At 44.4% G+C, this 12,781-nt stretch overlaps 1 non-coding gene across 1 annotated transcript; it reads left to right on the top strand.

Moving 5' to 3' along the window:
• Positions 1–12,276: 12,276 nt before the first annotated feature.
• On the top strand, positions 12,277–12,395 carry LOC120592774 (5S ribosomal RNA). Its single transcript, XR_005650204.1, has one exon. It is a non-coding gene; the product is annotated as a 5S ribosomal RNA (ribosomal RNA).
• The last annotated feature ends 386 nt before the right edge of the window (positions 12,396–12,781 follow it).

Below are 12,781 nucleotides of genomic sequence, written 5' to 3'. Positions count from 1 at the left end.
TTTTTTTTTTTTTTTTTGCTTCATGTTATAGAGGAACTAAAGCTATGTGGTCTATTAGTCTACATATAACAGAGGGAATTACTTCTACCTTAATTCCAGCCTGCATCTTCCCCAGGCTAACAGCTCCTTCTATGCCAATTGTCTGGAGTAGTTCTGTGTGAAGGAAGGGGTTTTATGATTTTGTAGTCTTCCTTAGGTCCCAGGTTCTGCCTCTTTCTGCACACTTAAGGTGGATTTCAGAACTACAAAACTTCTATCTTGTTATGGTGGCAGGAAAATTAATGGCTGAATTACTGCTAGCTCCTGGAAACTTCTGTAGCTGAGAGATCATGGTCTTCCACTGGCAGAAATAAACATTATTTTTGATTACCCTGTCAGCCTTCTTGACCTATTTCTGTGGGCTTTGGTAGAATTTAGAAATGCTGCGAGTCCTTTTCCTCTCATGTCTACTTAGACTGTCATGAAAAAAATATTTGTGAAGCTATAACCTGTGTCACCGGAAAGGTTCTTGTTTTATTCTGCAAGAATGAATTCCAGTGTAAGATGTACAGCTGGAGGGCTTGTAGGTCCCATGACCAGATTCTTGCTTTATTCCATAAGAAAGAATCCAAAGGCAAGATCAACAGCAAGCAGGAAAGCATGAGTTTTATTCATGTTAAAGTACTCGCTTGAGTAGGTGGAGTGCAGGCTTAACTTGAGAGAGGAAGAGAGAGGAAGGGATGGGGAGAGAGAAGGAGAGGTGAGAGTCCCGCCAAGATGGCTGGTTATGAAATTTTTGTTTTCCCTGGAGGGAGACCTTGGAAAATTGTGGTGCCTACTTGGCCTTGTTGTCTCCGCTCAGTAAGTGGGGAACTTAGTTTTCTGCATTTTCTTTCCCATATGAAGTTTCCGGAACTGTGTTAGTGTCAGGTGCATAATGAGAGCTGCAGTATTTGCAATGTGGATGAGATGATAATGATATTATAATTAGCCAAATATTTTGCTTAGGCCAAAGATGGCATCTAGGCTGAAAAAAATACCCCTTCCGGCTTATTATCGCTGCTGGGGCTAAAATGGGGAGGTCTGAAAAAAGGAAAAATTTCCAGAGCCATATCTTGGATGGGGAGGCAATGTCCCTGCACTACCTGTTCAGCCCCTCACTTGGACTTAGTTCATGGGGTTTAGCTTCACAGGTGTGTGGTTGGAAGCAGAAGTCAATGAGGAGAAAGGATGGGGTGGACCTGCAGGGAAATGCACAGGACGCCTTCAAATGTCCAATCAAAAGCGCTTAGGCTAAATCAGGCAGTGGTTTGGATCAGTCCACCAGTGTGAGGTGAGGGCCTGGGGTGCATTGAGATGCTGAGAGACAATGGGGAGGAGCTAAGGGGAAGAACCAAGGAGCGAGACCTGGGTGGATCCACCAATCATTGTGGACTCATTTAGCGCAGGGCCAGCCTGCACCAGTGTCTGGTCTTCATGCTGTGTGCATTTTACGATTCGTTACTCAGGTTAAGAGACCCCCACAGAACCCTCACTTTTCTGCTTGACCCAGCGTAAATCCACGTAGAGCAGGTGGCTTCTCGTGCACGCAGCCAGGGCTTCACCTTTTCAATCCCTCAAAGTTCCTTGAGGCTTCTGGTGGCTCCACTGTGCTGAGGCAGTTCCTGTTCTTCTGCAGCCCTCAGAACTGCTCTTTGGACACACATGGTGAGAAAAGGTGAGGAGAAGCTTTGTGTCCCAGGAGTGTGGAGGGGTGACGATAGGGGGTGTCAGTCTTTAGAGTACCCGGGAGAGGAACCAGCTCGGTGTGGAAAATTCCTCTTTATATTTATTTCAGGGTGTCAGGTAGTGAGGGTGAAGAGTACTGCATGTAACTGTGTCTATTTTTTGCTTCATAGTACACAGGAATTAAAGATATAAAAGTGTATTGGTCTAAATGTAATGGGGATTGCTTCTACCTTAATTCTAGCCTGTCTTTCTCCCAGGCTAGCAGCTCCTTCTGTAGATATGCTAACTGATTTGAGTCCAGTGTGAACAAAGAAATTTGGAGGTTTCACACTCTTCCTTAGACCCTTAGAGGGAAAGGAAATTAACTTTGTCCTAATGTAAGGCTGGTTCTTGCAGAATGGGAAAGAGGAAAACTGGAAAAAAAATCTGTGTAAAGGAGTGTCGTAGGGGGTTTGTGAGGAGACATCTTGGGAGAGGAAACTTTATAGACAGTTAAGCTGAATGAGATTGGAATAAATTTAACCAAAAAAATTTAAATATCAAAAGAAAGCTTCTGTAGAAGCAGAGTTTAGTTATTCTTTCTTTAGAAGGACAAAGTTTTCCCGCATCCTTCTGCTCCAGATATTATGAAAAGTTTTCTGCCTAGAAATCAAAGACAGTTTTCTTAAAATAGTTTTTCATCTTAATCAAGTGCTCGATGACTTAAGAGATAATTTCCTCAATCCTAAGAACCAAAGTTTTGCTTTGTCACTTTGGTTAAGTGAATAATTTAATATTGTTTGATAATAATATACTAAAGAAAAAAAATGAACGTCTAGAATGTTTTTGAAAGCACAGACTTCTTCTGTGGCTCCAAGGCTCCCTCTTCAAGGACAAATACAAATCGTAAATGCCTTTTCACAAAAATTAAGAGGAAACTTTATCTATGTTCACAGGTAAACTTAATTTATTTTGCCTGCTAGAAGTAGTTTGGCTCCAACTGTTCTTTTAGATAATCTTATCCTTCTTGTGGCAGTCATTTTAAAATTTATTTCCTGCTACGCTCTGGTGGGCATTTTGGGAATAACACCACAGTGTATGAAATAACAAAGTTACTCTTTGCTGACATCTGGTGGACATTTTGGGAATAAAACCTGGTGTAGGTCACCGTAAATATTCATTATCTGCTTTCATATGTTTTGCATCTTGAGAATAACATGAGTATAATAAAATTTATTCCTTCTGCCATCTGGACGGTGATTTGGAAATGATACCTGAGTGTCTGTTATGAATACTCATCTGCTGCCATATGGTGCACATTTTTGGAATAAATCACCGTGCATGTCATAAAATATAATTTTGTTGCTATCTCATGTACATTCTGAAAATAATCTCTGTGGAATGTCATTATGAAAAGTTTTCTGATGCCATTTCATGTGTATCTTGTGAAAAACACAGGAGTGCTTGTCATGAAGTAGTTCTCTGCTGCCATCTGGTGGGCATTTGAAAATAACAGGCAAGTGTACGTTAATATAAAAAGTTATTTGCTGCTGCCATCTGCTCAGCATTTTGGGGATAACACAGGAGTGTACATCTTGAAAAGTTATTTCTGCTACTATCTTATGTGCATTTAAAAAATGACTCCCCAGGGTATGTTGTTATGTTTCTTTTTTCTGCTTCCAGGGTGAATCTTGGGAATAACACAGCAGTGCATGTCTTGAAAAATTGTTCTTTGCTGCTATCTCGTGAATATTGTGAAAATAACACCAGTGTATTTCATTAAAAAATTTTTCCGCAGCAATCCTGTGGGCATTTTGAGAATAACAGAGTGTAGATCATCATAAAAATGAATTTTCTGCTGCCTTCAAGTGTATATTTTATTAATAACACCTGAGTATGTGATCATGAATATTCATTTTCTACTGCCATACGGTGTCCATATATAGTCTATGCCATCATAAATCTTGACACTCTACTGCCACTTGGTGGTATTTTGGGGAATAACACAACGGTGCATCTCATGAACAGTTATTGCTCCTGATATCATGTATTTCAAGTGAACACCTATGTGTATGTCATCCTAAAAATTTATTTTCTGCTGCCATCTGGTGGGTTTTTTAGGAATAACACTTGAGTGGTTGTCATCATGAAAATTCATGTGGAGCAGCTCAGTAGAGCTTCATGTCAGTTATGAAGCGTCATGGCTGTGGAAAAGCATGGCTTTAAGGAGGGCGTAAAGTGTGGTGACTCTGGGGGCTGTTCTCTCTAAAGCGAGAGCTCTGCTCTACGAGCTCCAATGTTGTCAGATGCTTTGCTCTGCTCTCAGAAGACAACTTCAGCTTCAGTCTTGGAGCCAGGCAGGTCAGTGAAAGCTTCTCCCTGAAGTGTGGTTTACTTGATGTGCCCTTTTGTGGAAATGGCTGCTAGGCTCCTTTTTAAAATTGGAGCCCAGGTAGGCACCAGGAACTCTTCTTAGTAGGCAATTTTCCTTCTCAGTGTTTACATGTCATGTGGTATATGAGGGGCACAGGGGCTCTTGAGGTTGGGGGCTAGGGGATACACCCTCATGAGATAGACGTCTCAATTTTTGCTCCAGGAAGCTTGAAAGGTAGTTACTTCAGCATATTGTTGTGGCCTGTATAGAATAGACCAAACCAAGTATGCTCTCAAAGGCTGTTTATTAGCCAGTGGCTGTCCCAAAGGAGCAGCCCCGAAATGCCAAGATACAAGGTTTTTAAGCCCTAAATCCCATTCTTCATTCTATCTTAAACACAAAGATCTATTTCTCTCCTATTCACAACCTGTAAACCCACCGGTCTGGTGTTCAAGCGGGGAGTGCAGAAGCAGAAAGCTTATTGTTAGAATGTTATGTTCCTATGGGTGATTGCCTTTGTTCCCATGGGCAATAGCCCATGTTCCCATGGGCAATGGCCAAACAGTAATTTTCAGCTCCTGAGGTTGGAGCTGAAAATTACTGTTTGGCCATAAACAATATAAATAATATGAAATTGATTATTTTTCATGCCACGCAAGTAAGCAGGGTTACACAGGCTAAAATTGGCAGTTGGTGTAGGAGCTCATCGTTACAAGTTTTATGATTAACAGAATGTAGTTAAGGGTTCCAGAAACTAGGCCTAAGGTATAGACTTCCTTTGTCCAGTTTCAGGTTTTAATTATCCTTTATCCCTTTCACATTTCAGCAGGCTATCACAATATGGGTGAGGACAGACCTGGAGTGAATTTCTCCTACATTCCAGATGCAGCCAGAATTTGAAGATTAAAGAAGGTGCCCAGAAAATGAGGTAGTAGAAAGTTCGTAAGATCTCCATCCCTGTTTAGCACAATGTGTGAAGAGCAGAACAGGTCCTTTGGGGACCAGTAAGTAGAGGCCTGGAGGTGAAATTCTCCACTGTTTTCCTCCATGTGAGAGGAGCAAAGTAGGTGACTTGTGTGGATGTAAAAATCTTGTAAACGTGTAGAGAACATATATGAGAGTTTATTTGAGTAAAACTGATGATGTCTGCCATGGAGCAAGATCTCAGATGCAATAGGGAATCAATTTTGCCATTCCTTTTAGGCATTTGTGATTATGGAAAGCAAATAAAAAAGATTACTTGTATGTGGTGAAGAGTGAGGCAGGATGGATACAGAATAGCTAACAAGATTGTATGCCCTCCAAGGGTGAATAATTTCTTCAAGGGGTTTTACTGTTGTTATTTGAAAGCTGCATTTATATAGTTGCAGAACACCAATGTACAGGAGTTCCTTAAACGTTTTACTAAAGAAGCAGTAGGTCTGGGGTTGTGACTTATAGTTATTTCTGCTTCTATCTCATGTGCATTTTAAAAATATCACTAAGGGTCTTTCCTTATGAAAAGTTTTCTTTGCCACCATTTTGTGAACGTCTTGGGAATAGCAATGGTTGCAAGTCATGAAAGTTATACTCTGCTGCCATCTTCGTGGGCAATTTTGGGAATAGCACCAGAGTTTAGGCCATGAAATGTTATTTGTTATCCTCTACTGCCATCTCGTGTGCATTTTGGGAATAACACCTGAATATAGGTCATGTGCAGGTTATTATGCATATGCACTCTCTGCTGCCATCTGGTGGGCAATTTGGGAATAACATGACAGTGCTGTTCCTAAAGTTATTTCTGCCGCTTTTTCATGTTCATTTTGAAAATAATACCCAGGTATGTCATTATGAAGAGTTTTTCTCTGCTGCCATCTCGTGGTAATTTTGAAAATAACACCCAAGTGTATGTCATCATTAAAATTATTTCCTGCTGCCATCTGGTGGGCATTTTGGGAATAACACCACAGTGTATGAAATAAAAAAGTTACTTTTTGCTGCCATCTCTTGGACATTTTGGGAATAAAACCTGGTGTAGGTCACCGTAAATATTCATTATCTTCCTTCATCTATTGTGCATCTTGAGAATAACACGTGTAATAAAAGTTATTCTCGCTGCCATCTGGTGGGCATTTGGGGAATAACACCACAGTGTACATCATGAAAACTTGTTTCTGCTGCGATATTTAGTATGCATTAAAAACATAACACCCCAGGGTGTGTCGTTATGAAATTTTTCTCTGCTGCTATTTGTTGTGAATCTTGGGAATAACACAGAAGAGCATGCCATGAAAAGTTATACTCTGCTGCCATCTGGTGGGCATTTGAGAATAACACCAGAGTGTAGGTAGTCATGAATATTTTTCTCCCCTCATCTCATAGGCATCTTAGGAATGATAGCAAAGTGTATGTAATAAAGATTTTCTTGTTGCTATCCGGTGGGCATTTTGAGTGTTATTTCTGCAACTATCTTATGTGCATTCTGAAAATAACACCGTAGGGAATGTTATGAAAACTTTTGTCTGCTGCTATTTCATGTGCATTTTGGGAAACACAGGAAAGTTAGTCATGAAAAGTATTCTCTGCTGCTATCTCATGGATATTTTGAAAATAATACATACATGCATATCATAAAATTTATTTAATGCTGCCATCTGGTGGGCTTTTTGAAGATAACACCCAAGTGTATCTCATCATAAAAATTTATTTTCTGCTGCTACCTGGTGTAAATTTTGGGAATAAAATCTGAGTGTAGTTGAGATATAAATTTGTTTTCTGCACCTATCTTGTGTGCATCTCGACAATTATACCTGATTGTAAAAAAAAGTCATTCTCCGCTGCCATCTGGTAAGCATGTTAAGAATAACACCAGGGTTTTGTCATCATAAATATGCATTCTCTGCTGCCATTTGGTGAGCGTTTTGGGAATAACATCAGAGGATAAGTAATAAAAAAAATTTACTCTCTGCTGTCATCTGGTGCGCACTTAGGAAATAAAAGTAGATGGTCAGTAATCAAAAGTTATTTTTTGCTGTTTTCTGTTGGCACTTAAGGATTAAACCGCCATTGTTTGTTGTCATGAATATTTATCCTTTTATGCCATCCTGTGGGAATTTGGGGAATAACACCACAGGGCATAGCATGAAAACTCAGTTCTGCTGCTATTTTGTGTGCACTTATAAAATAACACCCAAGGGCCTGCATAATGAAATTTTTCTCTGCTCCCATTTTGTATGAATCCCGGGGATAACAGGAATGAAGGTCATGAAAATGTTCTGCTGTCTCATGTGCATTTAAGAAATAACACCCAAGGGCCTCTTGTCTTGATATTTTTCTTTGCTCCCACTTTTTGTGAAACTTGGGAATAACACAGGAGTGCATGTCATGAAAGTTGTCCTTGTAGGCATTTTTAAAATTTCATCTAGTTGTCTGTCATCAAAATAATTTATTTTCTTATACCATCTAGTGGGTATTTGGGGGATAAAACCTTAGTGTAGGTCATCATGAAAATTCATCTTCTGCCCCAATCTTGGGGGCAATTATACAGCAGTGTAAGTAAAAAAGTTATTCTCTGCTGCCTTCTGGTGAGCATTTTGCAAAGACGATCACAGCACATGTCATAAAGAATAACTTCAGCTGCTATCTGGTGTGCCTTTTGAAAAGGATACCCAAGGGCATGTCATTGTGAAAAGTTACAGTCCATGGCCATTTCATGTTCATCTTTGGAAAAATCAGGAAACTGCATGTAACGCAAAACTATTTTCTGCCACCTCATGCCATATCGAAAATTACAAACTAGTGTTTGTCATAATAAAAATTAATTTTATACTGCCATCCTGTGGGCATTTTTAGGATTAACAGTCCAGTGTATGCCATCATAATATCTTTTCTGCTGTCATCTAATTTGCATCTTAGAATAACTTAAGAATAGATGTAATAAAAAAAATTACTCTCTGCTGCCATATGGTGGGCATTTTAGGAATAACACTCAAGTGTAGGTCATGAACATTCATTCTCTTCTTCAATCTGGTCTGCATTTTGGGAGTAACACCACAGTGCATGTCATGAAAACTTATTTCTGCTGCTGTCTCGTGTGCATATAAGAATAACACTGATGGGCATGTTGTTTAGAATTTTTTATCTTCTCCCCTTTTGTGTAAATATTGGGAATAATGCTGGAATGCATTTCATGAAAAATTATCGGCTGCCATCTCGTGAGCATTTTGAAAATAACACCCTGGTGTATGTTATTAGAAAAAATTATTTTCTGCCACCCTCCTGTGGTCATTTTAGGAATAACATAGGAGTGTTGGGCAGCATGTAAATTCATTTTCTGCCACCATGTAGTGTGCATTTGGGGAATAATATTAGAGAACAATTAAGAAAAAGGCACTTTCTGCTGCCATCTGGTGGACATTTTGGGAATAGCATCCAGGTGTACATCCTCAGAAAAAATTATTCTGTGCTGTTATCCTGGGCATCACTTGAGTAACACATGAATGTATGTTATCATGAAAAGTTATTATTTGTTGCCATCCAGTGTGTATCCTGGGAATAAATGATGAGTGTATGTCATCATGAGAAGTTATTATTTTGCTGGTCAGTCCCGGGATCCGAGAGCGCCCAAACTACACCTTCGGCACTGCCCCGAACAGGCCAAGACCCGCCGCCGTTTCTGACAATCTGGGAGTACGCTCGCATCCCAGGGATTAGGGACCGGACACCACCACCCGCCCGCCGCTCGCCGCGCCCCGCTTAGCTCCGCCCAAAGCCTCAAGTCTCGGTCAGCACGCTTCTCCCCGCCCTTCCCACCAGACAGCCAGATGCCCTCAGACCAGGTGCGAGGCCGCCCTGCACAGCTAGGACGGGAAGCGGGACCAACCATCCGCGTCAGAGAGGCTGAAACACACGAGAACAAGGCGCGTAAGCAGCCCCTTAGCCACGACAGGCCAGCGGGCGAAGCGGCCACACACAATAATACACACACACACACACACACACACACACACACCAGGGCGCCCGCTCGTCTTTCATTTATGTGGTGGGACCCCGGACAGGACTCCGAGTACAACGAGCCTCCCTGAGCCCCCAGCCTGTCCCAGGGCACAGGGCACTGGGCACGGGGCATGAACCGCCTCCCTGCCCAAGCCTAGCCTCGGCACGACCACCCTCTGCTGTAGAAGCGGCCTCTTCAGGGCGGCTACAGGGTCTCGGGGTCACAGTCGGGATCCGGCTCTGTGCATCGGTGCACTCGTCTGCGTGTCCTGTCCTGCTGTCTGAGTGGGCAGGCACGGGCTCGCGCTCTTTTGCGCGCGGCTTTTCTCTCTCCGTCTCTGTCCGTTTCCTCCTCGCTATCTCTGTGTCTGACCCCAGCTAACGCCCGCGGCCCTCCCCTTCCCCGGCGACGCCGTTCCAGTCCCCTCCTTTGGGCTCCCACTGGGCCTACCCTGGAGACCTGTGTTCTCATTTCTCCTTCCTTTCCTGTCACTCGCTCTGTCTCTGGGCAGTCCCGGGATGTGAGAACGCCGACCCAGACCTTCGGCATGGCCAGGAACCAGCCAAGGCCCGGGATGAAGGGGCGAAGCAGGCGCGCGTTCCCCTTGCCCCTGAAGCCGTGCGCGCAGCGCTGGGCTCAGAGCGCGAGTAGCCTCTGCCCGGCGAGGGGTCTGCGCCACATCACCTCTGGGGCAGCTCCTTGGCCAGCACAGCGGACGATGGCGGTGACGCCGCATGGTGGCGGTGACGCCGAACAAGCGTGAGGCAAGTGCTGAGGCCAGCGCGGAGGCAGGTCACTGAGGCAAGCGCTCGTACACGCCGGACGCAGGTATGGCTGCCGTTCCGGCCCCCGCTGCGGCTCTGGTCCGTCTAGCGGGGGCCGGCTGCCATTCAAGGAGGGTCGAGGACAGAGGAGGGGGACTGGGACGGTGCGGGGAGGGACAGAAGGAGGGGACAGGAGCCGTGGCCCGGGATGAGAAGAGATATGTAAAGGACAGGAGTTCTTTCAAAGTGAGCTAAGTATCGAAGTTCTGAACTCTTATTTAATAGTGGGCAGAGCCCTTAAGGCAGGGAAATGCTCCTCTCTGCTGTCATCTCGTGTGCTTTTGGTGAATAAAACCAGAGTTTAGGTTAAGAAACGTTATTCTTTATCTCCTGCCATCTAATGTGCATTTTGGGAATAACACCAGAGTTTAGGTATTGAAATGTGATTCCATATCCTCTGCTGCCATCTCGTGTACATTTTGGGGATGACACTTGAATAAGGATCATCAAGTGTAGATCATTATGAATATTCATTCTCTGCTGCAATCTGGCGGGAAATATGGGAATAACATGACAGTGCTGGTCATAAGGTTATTTCTGCTGCTTTTTCATGTTTATTTTGAAAAGAACCCCCAGGGCATAACATTACAAAGAGTTTTTCTCTGCTGCCATCTCGTGGGCATTCTGAAAATAACACGTGTATGTCATCATTAAAATTTATTTCCTGCTGCCATCTCGTGGGCATTTTGGGAATGACACCAGATTGTCTGAAATAAAAAAAGTTACTCTTAACTACGATTAGGTGGACATTTAGGGAATAAAACCTGGTGTAGGTCACCATATTCATTATTTGCTTTCACCTATTGTACATCTTGAGAATAACACGAGTGTAATAAAATTTATTCTTGCTGCCATCTGCTGGGCATCCTGTGAATAACAACACAGCGCACATTATAAAATGTTATTTCAGCTTCTATGTAAGGTGCATTCTGAAAACAAACCTAAAGGAATGTCATTATAATCACCTTTTGTCTACTGCCATTTCCTTTGCATCTGTTTAAAGACACAGGAGTGCATGTCATGAAGTTATTTTCTACTGCTATTTCATGGGCATTTTGAAAATAATATCCCGGTGAATGTCAGCACAAAATTATTTTCTGATGCCATCTGGTTGTTATTTGGGAATAACACCACAGTGAAAGTCATGAAAAAAATGGCTGCTATCTCGTGTGCATTTAAAAAAAAACACTACAGGGTATGCCGTTATAATTTTTTCTCTGGTGCCTTTTCAGGTTAAACTTGAGAATAACACGAGACGGCATGTAATGAAAAACTGTTCTCTGTTGCTATCTCTTAAAAATTTTGAAAATAACACCCAGGTATGTATGTGAGCAGAAAAATTTATTTCCCGCTGCCATCTGTTGAGCATTTTGGGAATAACGCCATAGGACATATCATAAACAGTTATTTCTTTCGTTATCTCATACAGTTAGAAAATGACACCTAAGGACATTTGGTTAAACAAAGTTCTTGTACATGGACATCACGTGTGTAGCTTGGGATAAACAAAATGTACATGTCATGAGAAATTATTCTCTGCTGCCGTCTGGTGGGCATTTGAAGGTAGACGATAAAGATGAGTTGTTATCTATCTGAGGGGAGAAATGGAGACTTTTGTGACATCTCTTGTCCTGAGATTGAGTTCATATTTCTGGATCTTTGTCTTTGATTCTGTCTGATCAGAGCCTCATGGGTTCCTTTTCCTAGGACCTTGAGTCCCTTCTGGGAGCTTTTGATTAGCCTTGTCTTGAGGATCGAGCTTGATCCCAGACCGTTTTGAGCCTTGAGCTGACGAGTCCTTCTGTCTTTGTCTTGTCTCGGTTCCTTTGTTTATCTCTTTGTCTTGTCTGTCTGTCTGTCTCTCTCTCTCTCTCTGTCTGTCTGTCTCTCTCTGTCTCTCTCTGTCTCAATCTCTGTCTGCCTCTCTTGATGCAGAAGGTCGATGTTAAGGCAAGGGGCAGCGGACTGGGCGGGTCCCTGGTCCTGGTGGAGGGAGAGGGCTGCGTGTGTCCGAAGCGATGCCTCAGGGTGTGGCCGGGGGCTCCGTGTGTGTTTGAGCAGTTCGGAAACAGCTCGGCGGGAAAGGCATGGGAGGTGTGCATGTGGATCAGGGCCGGAGCCCGGACTTAGCCGGGCTGCAGGTGCCTAGGTGCGCAGGTCCGTCCGAGTGGCCAAGACCGGAAGCTCGGGTTGCTAGAGCGCCCACCCAGACTTCCCGCACAGCCAAGAAGCGGCCAAGGACTGCGGTGCCTTAGCGCGACTGGCACTTGTTCGCCGCTGCCTCGCCGGCGGAACCCTGGCACCCCAGTCCCTGTAACCACCCCCCCTAATCCCAGGAGGTTTGGTGCATGCCGGATGTCTCCGGCTCCCGGGACACCAAGCTCGGGCTCTTCAGGCGGCAAGCGACGTCTCCTCCCGCCTACGGCCATACCACCCTGAATGCGCCCGATCTCGTCTGATCTCGGAAGCTAAGCAGGTTCGGGTCTGGTCAGTACTTGGATGGGAGACCACCTGGGAATACTGGGTGCTATAGACTTTTGCCGCCCCTTTTTTTTCCCCCCCGCCCTCAAGCCAGGGTGCCCCTAGACGCCCGCGGGCCCTGCTCGTTCGCTAGCAGGCTGTCTCGGGGGTCCTGGGCAGCCGCCCCAATCCAAGGGCTGCATGAACAGCCTTGCGCCCCTCGCCACCTCCCGCCTCCACCTGCGCTCCTGCAGCTTCTGGGCTCTTTTCTCTCTCTACTTGGGGCCTTTCCCGTCCCTGGCTCCGCGGGGTCGAGCCCCAAGGGCCGAGGGCTCTGGGCGGAGGGCGAGGTCTCGGGCCGAAGCGTTGCCTGGTGGTGTCGCCGGCGTCTCCGCGTGGTTTTGGGCAGGTTGGGCTCGGCCACGGCGGGGAGCGCAGGGGAGGGGTGGGTCTGGGTCAGGG

The sequence above is a fragment of the Pteropus medius genome, unplaced genomic scaffold, assembly GCF_902729225.1.
Source record: "Pteropus medius unplaced genomic scaffold, Ma_sr-lr_union100, whole genome shotgun sequence".
Taxonomy (NCBI): Eukaryota; Metazoa; Chordata; class Mammalia; order Chiroptera; family Pteropodidae; genus Pteropus; species Pteropus medius.
This window is presented reverse-complemented; position numbering and strand designations above follow the sequence as displayed.